The sequence below is a fragment of the Myotis yumanensis genome, unplaced genomic scaffold (assembly GCF_028538775.1).
Source record: "Myotis yumanensis isolate MYYU_CA2020_CCGP unplaced genomic scaffold, mMyoYum1.0.hap1 SCAF_2, whole genome shotgun sequence".
NCBI lineage: Eukaryota > Metazoa > Chordata > Mammalia > Chiroptera > Vespertilionidae > Myotis > Myotis yumanensis.
In genome coordinates, this window is record NW_027223753.1 from 152,419,484 (window position 1) to 152,433,556 (window position 14,073).

At 38.6% G+C, this 14,073-nt stretch overlaps 1 protein-coding gene across 6 annotated transcripts in view; it reads right to left on the reverse strand.

Annotated features, from left to right (window-relative positions):
• ZBTB20 (zinc finger and BTB domain containing 20) overlaps nt 1-14,073 on the reverse strand; it is an 862,593-nt gene that overhangs the window by 135,078 nt on the left and 713,442 nt on the right. Inside the window, exon 1 of one of the 6 annotated variants that reach the window (XM_070406234.1) lies at nt 13,470-13,875. The exons of the other annotated variants lie outside the window; for them this stretch is intronic. The gene's annotated coding sequence lies outside the window, so the exon portion shown is untranslated. Of the gene's footprint in view, nt 1-13,469; nt 13,876-14,073 lie in introns of those variants that run through there. 6 annotated transcript variants of the gene reach the window in all.

Here is a 14,073-nt window from a genome sequence, read left to right on the forward strand (position 1 = left end):
ATCCATACTTAATTTTTTAAAATGAAGAAACAGAATTAAAAGTTTCTTTTCTGATGATAAGAACTGTAACCCTGCAAAACAACAGCCTGAGTACTGTCTGATGGGTGATACCGGCTTCAGGGATTTCTCATGAAGGAGACTGCACTATCAACACATTGAAGAAAGCTGCTTCAGGCTCTGGCCAGGTGGCTCAGTTGGTTGGAGTGTCCTCTGGTACACCAAAAGGTTGTAAGTTTGATTTCTAGTCAGGGCACAAACCCAGGTTGTGGGCTCCACCCGGATTCGGAACATTTGGGGCAGTTCGGGAAGGTAACTGATAGATGTTTCTCCATCCATGTTTTTCTCTCTCTCTCTCTCCCCCTTCCTCTCTCTCTCAAATCAATAAAAGCATCCTCGGGTGAGGATTAAAAAGAAAGAAAGGAAGAAAGAAAGGAAGGATGAGAGGGAGAGAGGAAAGAAGGAAGGAAGGAAGGAAAGAAGGAAGGGAGGGAGGGAGGGAGGGAGGGAGGGAGGGAGGGAGGAAGGAAGGAAGGAAGCTGCTTCTGTTTAGGACCCAGACTCCACAAGAAATGTCCCGGTTCATGCCATCAGGTACCCAGTCTGCAGTAGCCACTCAGACATGTAGCGTGTGTTTGGGGACAACACACAGTGGAATAGGCAAGGGTACAGAGCTCTGTCCTACCAGCACATTTATTGTAAGAAACTAGTTATGCTGCAACTGCTTTGCTCTTTAATATTCTAGGCAACACACCGGTGACTATAATTCATAATGAACATATTCAACATTTTTTCCATCAGTTCAATACATTATTCATAAATAGTTGAGATGGAAAAGACAGTAGATTACTGAATTCAAACCTCCTTTCTGCTCCTCCCTTTCCCCCAACTGTTGATACCAGCTCAAAAAAACAAAACCGAAAACAACGACAAATGACACTAAGAAAGCAACAAATTCTCAAGTTTTACATGTAAAAAGGAGAGCTCAGAAGAAGCCTGGATTGAGTGGGGGAAACCCAAGGCCCTTCCAGGCCACTGGTGGAGCTCACTGAGGACTGGGATACGGGCAGCTCTTTGCCATGAGGACCGTCAAGGGAGGGGATGCCAACTTCTCTAGAGAATCATAAATTCCAGGTAAAGCCCAAGAGGTAATGCCTGTCCTTGCCCAAGTGTTCACTATCTGTATCTACAACCTGGTGCAGCTCAGGCACTCTTCTCTCCAGTTAGAACCTGAGATACTGTCGATAATGATTAAGAAAAAAAATTATAAATGAATAGAGAGTTAAAACTCCTAGAGAATGCTCCGTGGGATTATCTGCACTATCGAGATAGGAAAACTTTGCAGATGCTACTGTCTCTCTAGAGGAATAAATGCTTGCATTTTAATATTCTCAGCAGCTGGTTCCCGTTGAATGCCATCAGGATGATTCAGCCACCCACCAGGAACACCAGTAACAGCAAGTGCACACACAGAAATCTGCAAAACTTTCTGCTCTTGATGCCAACACCATTACTCTGGCGAAGTCAGAACCCTTTATTGAATTACCAGTTTTATTAAATGTGACCTTGTTCCCCTCACAAATACCAGCTCACGCGCAAATAAATGGAACTTCTGGCTGATTACGATGCAACATTCTTCCGACTTGAGCACACTCTGCTGTCAGCATCTCCTTGGCCATGGCCATGTGATCTGCCCCTTTTTAATTTTCTCACTATTCACTGTAACCTCGAAAGACCAGCAAGGTTCACATACACACCAAGTCTATTTTCTAGTCCTTCTTGCCTACATCTAAACCTGTGCATTTAATGCTACATCTCTACCCTGACATGCCTCAAGTTATCATTTTCACTTTTCATAAGTTTCCTATTTCCACTGAATGTGGTTGCATGACAGGAAAAACAGAAAGGTGTAGATGGACTGCTTCAACTACAGACCTCATTAATACAGAATTACCATGCATACTCAAGTCAGATAAAAATTATATACTTGCCCCCTTTTTCAAACAGACCAGATTAGACGCTAAAGGGAAGAAATGCCAAAGATGACAGCTAGCTATCAAAAATGTCTCGTTGCCTCATTTTCAGGTCCCCAAAGTAAAATCTAAGGACATTCAACACAGATTCAGGTGCTCTCAACAGCCATGAAAATATATGGCTGGAGAGGGAATCTATAAATGTAATGAATACACAATTGGCTTATAACAGATGCAACTAAAATTAAATTCAATATCTTGACCTGCTCTCCAAAGTAAAAGTTTCTAGTTCAGGCTACAGACAGAGATATAACAAGCTCATTAATCACATGAGCCAGAACTATAAGCTGACACTTCTGGGGATGCTGCAAAGAATGATCCTAAGTGGTTGGAGGGTCTTTGGGGAACCTGTGAGAGAGGAGAGGGTGGTACTGACAGTTGACAGTGAGCAATACTGCTATCTGTCATGGTGTACATAGATTGGCACTGGCCACAGCTATCCATTGTTCTAAACTTCCAGGAGAGGATTTTAGGATTTTTGTAGGAAGTAATAGACTTGCATAAAATGATTGAATACATTTTCATTCAGTCCCTAGTTTGTAAAAGTCATTGTGTTTGTCATTTGAGGAGAAACTAACCTCAATAAGATCAATCTATGACCTCAAGAAGAATATTGTTGGGAAAGAACTAGGGGCAAGGGAATATTAATAAAATTAATATGTAGCAATACCAACAATGATAATGAGTGATGACCATGTGCTGGTCATTGTACAAAGCACTTTATATACTCCTTTTTATGGAATCCTTACAGTATCTCAGCAAGGTAGTTATAATTTTCCTATTTACAGATGAGGAAAGTGAGGCCCGGTGAAATTAAAGACATTGCCCAAAATTACACAGACAAGTTCCTCACATTACAAATAAACACACAAATGGCTAATCTCTAATAATATGATAACAGCCATTAAAAGATAGAGTATTACAGAAATACGGGAGGCAGAATTTGCTCCTATTTGGAAACACGAGGGGAAAAGGAATGGGACGTGTTAATGTACATGGTGTGTGTTTAGGAAATGAGGAGTAGCCCAGTTGATAATGTGTTTGAACTTGTTGAATCAGCACTGTCTGATTAGAACTCATACCTTAAAAAGATAAAACGGTACACTGATCTGTATAGGATGATTTCTAAGAAGAAGTTCTTTCTAAAAGATCATCTCACTACAATTTCTCAAAAAATATTTTTATTTTCTTTAATTTTTTCTTTCTTTTCTTTGTTTTGGGGGGTGGGGTAAAGGAAAGAAGAGAAATGAGATGCAAGGTTACCTTGGAGGGAGTATGGGGGTTGGGGAGCACTGCTAGCAGCAGAGGGTGTCCAGGGAGTATGTGATCTGGGTGCACTTCCTTTTATATCTCAGAATGCCCATCCTTACCACACATATTTGCTCCTGCCCTATCTAATGTGGGCTCATTGGTACAGAAATAGAAACCCCAAGGGCTTGGTTCCTTTGCTCTGTTCTTCAATTACTTCTGAAATATCATTTACTTTTTATTTTTATAAATGTGTTTTAGGGGTCAGGCTTGTGATATAATAGCTAGAAAACATAAATTGAAGTACAATTTGCTTTTTATGTCTTGAGAAAGTTTTGCCACTTCTCAGTTTAAGTTTTCTTATGGCAAAGTGAATGGTTTAAGCCCTAATAGCATTTCTTAACCTACTAAACTCCCCGCTCCTTTTGATGAAAATAAAACCTTGTGCTTTTCTATAAATTCTATCACTCTTCCTGTGTAGAAACCCTGGTTCATAGAAATCAACGTATAGCACCACCAGTCAGAATGAATTTGTAGAGCTTTCCTCTCTCTATTTTTTAAGCTTTTCTTTAGATTGTGTTTCCAAATACAAATCATTGTAAAGTATGCAATTCTACATAGTCCTATATCAGATATCCCAGTATTTCTTTCTGGCAGGTTTGTTCACCTCCACACACATATTGAGATATCTAAGGCTCCTTCAAGCTTTAAGATGCAATGATTATGATTTTAGGATGCTGACATTTGCTTTGTTGACACTTAAAGCAGAGCTTTTCAACTTCAAACAATAACATAACAGGTTCCTATAACAATTACTCTTATATGAATCTTTAAGTGATGGGCATAACAGCCCTTTACAATTATTTTCACACTGGACAGTCAAAACTTGTGAGGTTGGCCCAATGATCTCTGCAAAACTGAATTCTATAGCTGATTACATCATATAGGGACAAGTATTGTGCTATCTATCTACTTTTAAAATTGGTTGGCTCTTCTTTTGGGTATCTGTGAATTTTGCAGCCAGTCATAAACTTTAACATCTCCAGTAACTTTCATCATTAGCCTCCACTCTGTTGTGGCTCCTGTGTCTCACCCTTCTGACCTTGCCCACTGAGTTTACTCTTACTGATGTAATCATACATGCTTTTTGTAGTTACATTCGTTACAGTGCTTATTAGAATTATCATCATTCCTACTGTACCTTCGGTCAACCAAATTAAATGTGTTTATGCAATTTGTTGTCATTTTAATTTTTCGGGTAGGATTTCTTCATCCAGAGGATAATTTTATTTTATCTAATCAATAGATAGCCCATTACATACTCTGAAAAAATTGGTAGAACATAGTTCACTGGGGCAAAATCTTAAGTTTAGAGAGGTTTAGATAAGCCTGGACAGTGGCATTTCACTGACCTTGAATCCACAGTTTCAAAATTTATTAGTGTCAACTTAGTCTTTCAATCAGTTGCAGCAATAAACATAAAATATGCATGATTTATATTTATGTGTGTATTGAACTTAATAAATTAGTCAAAAGTCAAGGTATTTTTAAAGAAATGTTCAGGCTGTTCTACATTGACTAATTCTCTTTCAGCTCTAGCTTAAAATATTCTCTTTGCTTGTAGCTTAAACTTTTTTAAAAAAAAGAAAATAGAGTATATAGAGTACATAGACTGTGAATGGCAATGTAGTTCACTGTGACAGTCTCTATATTCCCTAGCTTTTGCTGTCTGTATGGTCAGGTTATGTATAAACAAATAAACCCACAATAGTTTAAGTCTAGGAATTTTTGTTTGGCTAAACTCTGAAAACATAGCTTAAATAGAGTTGAAAGCTTGGCATCTCAGCAGTGCTTTATATTATAAGGCTTATTATGTCACCTTATAAAATATACATTCATTTATTTTCATGTTCAGTCAGAAGTGTAGGATCTCAGGTCTGGGAATGGATTGCAGATCATTCTCTCCTGGTTATTTTTGGCTGCAAGGATATTGATCATTTTATCATTTTCTTGTTTTAAACTGCTTTAAACACAGCACAAATGTTATTCTCATCATGCCAGAAATGGGTTTGGAATTGATTTTGAGTTTCCATCAATTTTACTCTATGCTCTCTGTGAGAAGTTTTTCACTCGGTTAAATTCAAAAGGATAGTTTTGTTTAAAATATGTCAGAACGCAACATTTGGAGATCCTTAGCTGGACAAGAAAATTCACATTTTCTGCCTTACAAAAAAATTTAAAAAATCATTGAATTTATTACCATGGACTTTATTGAAATTAGTGAAGAGTCATCCATACGAATGCAATGTCAAGGGCTTCCTCCCTCTTTTTCTTCATGTAAGTGTTTGACAAAGGCATGTATCTTCTGAGAAGCTGGCCTGATTGGTCCAGGTTGGCACTGTTTCAGTGTTTGGCCTACGGCGGCTGCTTAGGAATAATTTTGTCTCATCCTCTCTATTTTCCTGGACCGTATCAGACTCTGACACGTGGTATGCAAAGGAAATCCAAGTCCTTTAAAAATGCTATTTCTTTTCATACTAAAGCCAAGCCACTTCTACTTTGGCCAAATGATCTTATCAAGATTTAACAAGAGATAGTCAGTAATATCTCCAATCTGTGAGAAGACATAGAACTAAGGAAGATAATTTATTACATACAGTATACATATCTTTTCCCTTCTGAAACCAGGGAGAGACCTAATCAAACATATTCTCTTGGTACTGAGAATAATATAATACTGACACAAATTTCATGGCAGTTATTCATTCCAATTAATTAAAAAATAAACAAGCACTTCTTTCCATATTAAACCAGACACTGCAGATCTATTTTCACTTATTGCTGAAAATATTTTGGCTTCCTAAAGCACCTTACTAACACAGCTGCTTTGCCCTCCTCTGCACTGTCACAGTTCAGAACCCGTAACATTTCAGCCAGGTCTGCAGACTAATTGGATGAAACAATTGCATTGCAGTATTAAGATTCCACTGCGGGATCAAATGAGAGGAGATCTGCACAGTTCAGAGAGCCTGAAAGATTTGCAATGAACACAACCAAACTATTATATGTTCCGTACATTTCTTACATTCCCAGTAATAATCACTTATATAATAAGTGCAAGGATTTAACTTCATACTTAAGAATATCAACAGACAGGAAGAAATTTAGGTTTGTAAACTTCATTTTCCACCGTCTTTACTTCTCCGCTGCCCTCCTTTGTGTCTTAGAACAAATGCTTCATCTCTTTTGAAAAATGCCAGGAAATCTCTTCTTCAGCTGCCTTGATTTTACATGTGTAGTTGAACACACCTTAAAGCAGAGAGCCCCACAAACCAGAGTGGGATGATAATTTAAATACAGACTTAGGGGTAAGAGCTCCATCTACTGAATCAGTTATATCATTGTTTGCACCCTATAGTTATCCCATTCACTACTTTCACCTCTCAGAGGGTTTGGAGAGAACAGAAAAGTTACAGACCAAAACCACTGGGCTTTGAATCTGATGCCACTGAATTTCCCAGATAGCCTGAGCCCCTTTCCTTTGCCCTTCCCAGTCTCCAAAGTTTTCCATGTCTCAATATAAAAGAATAATGGGATGCATTGCTATGTAAACCATCCATGGAAAGAGGTAAAAAGCCATTGGTTACTGAAGGGAAAAGTGACAGAAAGAAAATCACTCCACCTGGCCAGTTGAGCAGCCCAGGTAAGAAGCAAACAGTAGCCAGCCAACTTACTCTGCCTGCCTTGCATCATTGCTGGGGATGTCTGCAGCCACCCAGGACGAGCGCTCCTGGGCTCTCCCGCGCTGCACAGTGTGGTTGTGGCATTGGGAATTTGCTGTGGCTTCGTAAGATTATGGGTATATGCTTCAGCAAGCCAAAAAAAGTCACAAACAAAAATTCAGAAAAAGAAAAAAAAAGTAGGAAAACAGCTGATCTTATTGGAGAAGCTCTTGGCATTTTCCTTCATATGCCACAGTTTTCTTTGGTATTTCCTAATTCTGTGATCAGAAAAATGATCATATCATGTTTATTATTGTTGTTTTTTAGGGTTGCTGGTGGTGAGGGTGGTACAGTGAGTGAGAGCAAACAGACAGACCAGAGAGTAGCAAGGTAAAAATTACTTCTCCCACTTGTTTGAAAGCTTTCCAGATTACGAGGTTAGAAAGCTTTTCTTCAGAATACTGAAGACACATAGAGATCACATACAAGAAAAAAATGTTCATAGTCGTTCTAGATTGGAAAAGTAAAAGACTTTTTAACACAGTAACAGATATGGAACAAAGCAAATTGTTCTGAACTTGGACGTTAATATAGCTGCATAATATTCAGGAGTGTATAAACTTATACAAATATTTTATAAGTTAAGCTAAATTATTAGAATATAAATAGCTATTAATAAATATATGCATATATTAAATAATCAGATGGAGGCAACAGCTGGATTTTTAAATTACAGAAAAATAAAAATATAGTAAATTAATAAAAATTTGCATTAATGCTAATCAATCCTCTTTTATGCAAAAATAGAATTAATATAAATGAAAAGTGGATTCGTTTCTCTGTGTGTATGTATTATATCTGTACCGAGTATTAATGAATTACTCCGAAAGATGGTATGTTGCATAGAAATAAAAACTGAATTCTTTTAAACTGGGCATTTAAAATACCAGCATTAATTTGGCAGATTTCTTTCCTTTTATAAAAAAATACATTTAATTTTCAGGTTCTGTTTTAAAGCATGAGAAAAACATATTAGAAAAGCATTGCATTTCAATATGTACTTTGTAAAAATCATTTGCATTATTAGAATATTTAGTTCTTGAAAAATGGCTAATTGGATTTTCTTCAAGTTTTTGCAAGACAAGTTCAGTTCTGAATAAAAAATAACTATGAGAAATTGCACCTCAAAATGAAAATATTCTCAGATAGTTTTAAAGGCCTGAAAAACGGTATCTCCACCATAACTATAATAAACAGCTAGTGAACAAATATATTCTGGCAACAAGCAATAAGAATTGCAAAGCCTGGGAGGGTCATCGCAGACCTGAGAAAGGTAATCAAGTGAGGAAACATCAAATGGAGTTAATGGAGATAAAGCATTCTGAAAAATGGAAAGTGTTAACAATCACTGACAAGAAAAAATATACTTCAACAGTGATGACAACAACAAAACAAAACAACTAGAAATATCTAGCTCCAGAAGCAAAGTCTGACTACTTGTTAAGCAAGAGAGAACCTACTTCTTTGTCATTCCCTTTGGAAGCTTGGCTTATAAAAGAAAAAAAAAGTTGCACAAAAGATACATGTGTTTCTTTTCTGGTATTATTACGGGCCCACCTAGATTTAGCTTTCGATTCTAGATGAGATCAGGCATGTTCAGACTAGCACATCTTTGCTCTGTAAGCATAGAGCTGCTATCATTTCACTGGCAAATTCTCGTATCCCCAAATTTATGCACAATAGATGCCCTTAAAAATCTGCAAATTTTCTACTTCACTCAAATACCTCCAGTTCATTTTTTTTTTTTTTTAAAAAGCGTACTCTGTTAGTATTAAGCAGAAAAGTTAAGGCAGGCGACTCCTATAAGGAAGGAAAGTTGATTAGTACTTACCCTAAGAATAAAGTGCAAGCCTTAATGAGGGAATCTACTCTCGCTCTATGATTTTTAGGAGGGAGTCCAGGTCTACACTCAGCTTTCGCCCTTTTCCCTTCTGGAAAACTGAGAAGACTCACTGAAGGTGGCTCTGAGCAAGATCATACAAATCAACAGCCTTACCTGTGGCCATTCAGAAGACTGCACTTTGGTGTGTGTTTAAAACTATGAATAAAGTCAGAGACAGCGCATGCTCAGCAGGCAATTTAAAAATATTTATAACATTGTTGTTTCAAAAACAAATTTCCTCAAACAAAGCAAAACTCACATTTCTGATCCATGCCAAGTTTAACATTCTGAGACAAAGCTGTTTTGGAGTTTTCCGCTGGGGAAAAAAAGGCTTCTAAAATTTTTTGTTGAATAAAAAATAGTTCTCCCTTCCCTTTTGGGTACTCTTAAAGGGGTGGAATAGATTTTCCTCCAAGTTTTCAACCAAATTCACCCCCAGTTAAGACAAGGCATTAGAAACTTAAGGTCTGAAAGAAATAAATTTAGAGAAAGTAACAAGGAACTAAAAACTATGGGTTTTAAAGAATGCAATGGTCATCTGAATCTTCAAGGGAAACTTGCTTTTTACTATACAAAAAAAATCCTGATACAAACAGAATATATTATGTACATATTCTTATGTAGTAATAAGAATAATGTATAGACAAATATTTGCATACCTAGGGAAGTTATGTTTTTCTTTTGCTAATTAAAATCTGAACTCTTCAAAACTGAAAAAGAAATTCATCAAAAATCTAGGAGAAACCCCATAATAATGTCAGTAGAATTCCTCTGCTTTACATAGCAAGCATGAAGAGGAAGGCATACCAACTGGTTAAATCTCGTGTTATATAAAATTGAAAAATGATTAAATATGGTTTTTAAAGTGTTAATTGCAGCAGGAATGCCTGGTACCCCTGGCTGGGAATTTCTTTTTCCTCCTTGAGTTCCCCTAAGTATTCCATTTTACCATCTATCACCACACCAAACCCTGCACACCCCACAAATCTCACAGATTTTATTTAAATCTCTCACTTAAGTCTTAAGTCTCTGAATGACTTTCAGCCCCTTCTCTACTTTCCAGGGGTGCTCAGCCAGCCTCACCAAAGCTCCCCAGACACATCTCTCAGTATCTCTGATGCTTTCAAGCTCAGCAGAGGGTGTAAAAAAAAAAATCAACGATTAAAAAAAAGTTTATTAAAGTGAAACTAGGAGTGCTGATTTGAAGAAGTTGCTTCTACTTTTATTTCCCTTGTAACTCAGCACAGGTGTTTCCTAACTTATACCACTGTGCATGCTGACGAGGGGGAGGGTTCTATCCAGGTGAGGGAGTGGGCCAGGGGCCAGACCAGCAAGCATTTAGGATTTCCAGCCTCATGTGTTAATGGATGTGTTTAAAAATCGACCCCCCAAAAAGCCTAGAATGAGGTTTCTTTTGGCAAATGATGAAGCCAGTATACTGAAATAATTAAAGCTTTGTCCTCAAATAAAGCATCAGATCAACAGAACAAAAACAAAGATAAAAATTGCACACCCATATGCATACGCGTACACACACTCTCTCACACACAGATACACAAAACTAGCTGGTGAGGGGGAGAAGGAAATTAAATAAAAGAAAACAAACAGAGTCCAAACAGGCCATTCTCCGAAAAGGAATCTAAATAAAAAGTCATATGATATCTGATAGTGCAGGACACGTCGCCAAGAACTGGAGCGGATTGCCTACAGGAAGAAAGGGCCAGTGTATTCCAGCTCAAAGAGCTTTTCTTTCCTCCTCCTCTATTTTTTTTCCCTTTTCTCCTCGACTGTGAATGTGTTACTCTCAGGTCAGATCCACGAGGAATCCCAGAATGACAGCTATCACCTTTCACTGTCCTCCTGGCGGCACAACCAGCTGATAGGAGCTGACTGAGTTGGGATCAAGAGGGGCTGATGCAGGTTTCAGGAGCAGCCTTTTACTACAACCCTCTGCCCTTTCAAAGACACTCCTTGGTCACATCAAAAATAGACACTCCTCCCCCCCCCCCCCCCCCCCCGCCCCCCGCAAAAAAAAAGCAAAAGCAACACAAAAAAACAAAAACACATGTATAACAGCCCACAGCAACAAAAGAGTTCAGGGGGGAAAAATCAGAAATAAGCCAATGGGGGTGTGGGGGGAAGCTCTTGCTTTCAATATAAAACTTTTTAAAGACTGAGTTTCTTTTTCCTTATTTTGATGACTTTCTCTTTAAAGATCTTTTCCTCCTTCAGCATTATTAAAAGCATTTGGGATCTCTACAAAAGTATAGAAAAATCTGAAGGCAATACAAAAATTTTCCTGAAGAAAACACACTACTGTAAGAAGTGAGCTACCCTAGAAAATTTTGGATTTGCCAAAAGTTCCCCTAATTCTAATGTCTTTCAGTGAGTTCAAGTGCAAACACTGGCCCCCGAACTCTTGTTATTTTTTTTTCTCTGAAGATTCATTACTGAGGCAACACATACACAGTACGGTTTCCCCCTAAAAACTCCTAGTTATCAAGTTATTTCAAACGTGAGGTGCTCACACCTCGCAGCAAGTAGGGTTTACTAACTAGACATCACACTTTGCCCTGATATGAATTACACCCTTAAGAAGCAATTATATAAATGCATTCTAAAAAATATGGGGAACATGTATATATCTCTATTTTCTCTACGGTTTCCCTTCCCAAGGACAGAAATATATTTTCAGTGAGTTAAAACAAGAGTTTCTGAATCTTGAAATCACTGTAGCTAGTTCCTAAAAACAGTTATCTGTAGCTAGGTACTGCACCTCACTTACAAGAAATTTTTGGTCCGTATAAATTTACCCCTTCTTCAGTTTTGTGTCTATTATGTACCTCAAAATGATTTCCAAATGACAATCAAAATATAAATGCATTAGGAGAACTTTTAGAAAGAAAACCTTTTCTTGGGTGTATAATTCAAAAATATTAGTATAAAGATATAAATGTACAGCAGATAGAAAAGATGGGATTGTTTACTATATTTTGCACATACAGTTCACATGCTGATTATTTTTTCTTTTGTTGGAGCATTAATTTGAAAATGATAAGCACTCTGGAATGTTTGCTACAAACACAAATTCACGGCAAAAATACACATGCAGAGGCAAAAAATCGTTTAGAGGACACAAAGCTCCGTGGCCAGAATCACTGGGAAATCTCAGTTGAACTAATGGATCACGGATGGGGCAGTAACCACTCCGGGCGTTTTGTCCTTTAGGTAATTAGATAGAAACAAAAATAAAATACAAATATCAACTCACTTCATACCTTTCTGAATAACTGACAGGTGACACAAGCGGTACCTTTTAAACATATGAACGCAAAACTTGTGAGACCGAATGAACTACTGTACCCCATCGGTATTTTGGGAACCCCAAATCCACGATTAACTTTTTGCCCAAGTGGCAAAAGTAGAAGACGTTCTGGACACTAAATGGATCATTCCGTGGACTCTCGTTCTGTCCTCCACGGGATTTGGGGGCCCGGAAAAGGGAAAGAGAGGGTCTGAGGAGATGCATTCTGAACAACTTTCATTGTGAGTAGAAAAATACAGCATAGAGTGAGCATAGGACAGCGGGGTTTAGAAAGATTAAAAGTGGAGAAAAAGAGCAACATACCCAACTTAATTAGTCTATTTCCTTTTTATTTTTTATGTATATCTATCTATCTATCTATGTGTATATATATTGAGGTGATGGGGAGAAAAGATAACTGGGTTTCTTTTGAATGTCTTTGTGTCTTTATAGAGTGAATGTTCTGTTCCCATCTCTTTCTTTTTAGGCAAAAAAACTAATAAAAATAGAAAAACATATATCAGACATTAAGCTGACTCCCCCCACCCCCCTTCCCTTTGTAAAGAACTCTTTGTTCTCTAGTGAAAATGCTGAAAAATCCCCGGGCAGCTACTCCCTGAAACAAGTGCAAAACACTTAGAGGCTTTTGGGCTGGCTGGGAGCCAGGAACCCTCCCGCTGTCTGGTTAGAAGAGGAAAAAAAAGAAGAGAGAGGGAGTGGGAGAGAGGGGAAGAGAGATGAGGGGGGGGGCAGAGAGAGAGGGGGAGAGAGAGAAGGGGAGAGAGAGAGAGAGAGAAAGAGAGAGAGAGAGAAAGAGAGAGAGAGAGAGAGAGAGAGAGAGGAATTGGAGCTTCCTTTAATAGACATAGGAAGCAGCTTTTTTTTTCTTTTTCTTTTTTTCAAAACTGGCGGTCAAGCGTTAAGTAACTCCCGTCTAAATCCACCTGCTAGAAATGAACTTGGGTTACCCCCCAGGGGTGCACAAAGACAGGGAAGACAGGAACCCACTCCATACTCTTTCCCACCTCCGCTGTACTGCTTCCATTCTTTCTGTTCCCATACACAAATGCCCACAGATCTCACACCACCCTCCTTGCCCCCCAACAACAAACACAGCAAAATACATGCTCCCTCGGTCTCCTAAAAAAAAAAAAAAAAAAAAAAAAAAAGGCTTTTCCATCTTGGTTGCGACACAGTGATAAGGGGTAGCGAACATCTCATACCTGGTGTGAATGCTAATCAGTCAGGAGTTCTCCTTTTCCCAAGACAGGGAACTGTTTCCTTCCAAATTTATTAGAACCTCCTCCACTGCCTCTTTGAAAAACCTTCTTTGTCACCCTCTCCCAAGTCCCGATACTTCTTTAAAAAAAAAATGGCTTCGGAGCTCCTTCTATTCTTGATATTGATTCTCTCTCTCCCCCCACCCCTCCTCCTCTCTCCTGTCTGTGTCTCTTCTGAGTGGTCTATTGATAAGTCCCTGGAGGCACTGGGTCAGCCTGCCCGTAGGAAACCAGACACAATGCACAAATCTCCGAGTGCCATTCTGCCATCAGCAAGCAGACCACGTTTAGGAGAGAGAGAGAGAGAGAGGGAAAAAAACACACAGTAGAGCAAGAGACAGAGAGAGAGAGAGAGAGAGAGAGAGAGAGAGAGAGAGACCAACCGAGGGAGGGAGAGACGGAGAGAGAGGAGGGGGGAGAGAGGGAGGGAGGGAGAGAGAGAGAGAGAGAGAGAGAGAGAGAGAGAGAGAGACACGGAGGGAGAGAGAGTGTGAGAAAAGACTGATTGGAACAGGAGGGAGGGAGAGAGAAAGGGAGAGGGGGAGAG